This window comes from Trypanosoma cruzi, genomic scaffold (assembly GCF_000209065.1).
Source record: "Trypanosoma cruzi strain CL Brener 1047053517155 genomic scaffold, whole genome shotgun sequence".
Classification (NCBI taxonomy): domain Eukaryota; phylum Euglenozoa; class Kinetoplastea; order Trypanosomatida; family Trypanosomatidae; genus Trypanosoma; species Trypanosoma cruzi.
In genome coordinates, this window is record NW_001849539.1 from 269,046 (window position 1) to 269,530 (window position 485).

At 23.3% G+C, this 485-nt stretch overlaps 7 annotated features.

The window, feature by feature from the left end:
* Nucleotides 1–485: part of a sequence feature (areas not merged during assembly with more than two copies in the genome that could not be assigned to a particular haplotype) that runs on past the window's edge.
* Nucleotides 13–55: a sequence feature (AT_rich).
* Nucleotides 83–114: a sequence feature (AT_rich).
* Nucleotides 140–192: a sequence feature (GA-rich).
* Nucleotides 259–286: a microsatellite.
* Nucleotides 403–467: a microsatellite.
* Nucleotides 470–485: part of a microsatellite that runs on past the window's edge.

The following is a 485-nucleotide window of genomic DNA, read 5'->3' on the forward strand; positions in this document are numbered from 1 at the left end:
TTGCATGTTGGCATAAAATTGAAATAATCATTTTTATTTATTTAAAAAAAAAAAAGGAATGATGACGGAACGAAACCGGAAGTAAAAATTAATAATTAATTTATTAATTAATAAGAAATGAAAGACGGACAAAATGAAGGAAGAAGAAGAAGAAGAAGAAGAATAAAAGAGAAAAAAAAAAAGGAAAAAGAAATCACGCATTTGATTAGGAGATTTTGAAGAGAATGTTAGTGTGGCTAGCTGGCTATTTAATTTAACATACATATACATATATATATATATATATCCTGATGAAGCGAACTCTCCATGAACCTTTTTTCTTTTTCCCTTTCATTTATGATTCTTTGATTGACTGTGAGTAAATAGGGATTAGGGAAATTGTAACGGTAGGTCAATTCGGTTTTATTATTATTATTATTATTATTATTATTATTATTATTATTATTATTATTATTATTATTATTATTTATTTATTTATTTGTTTA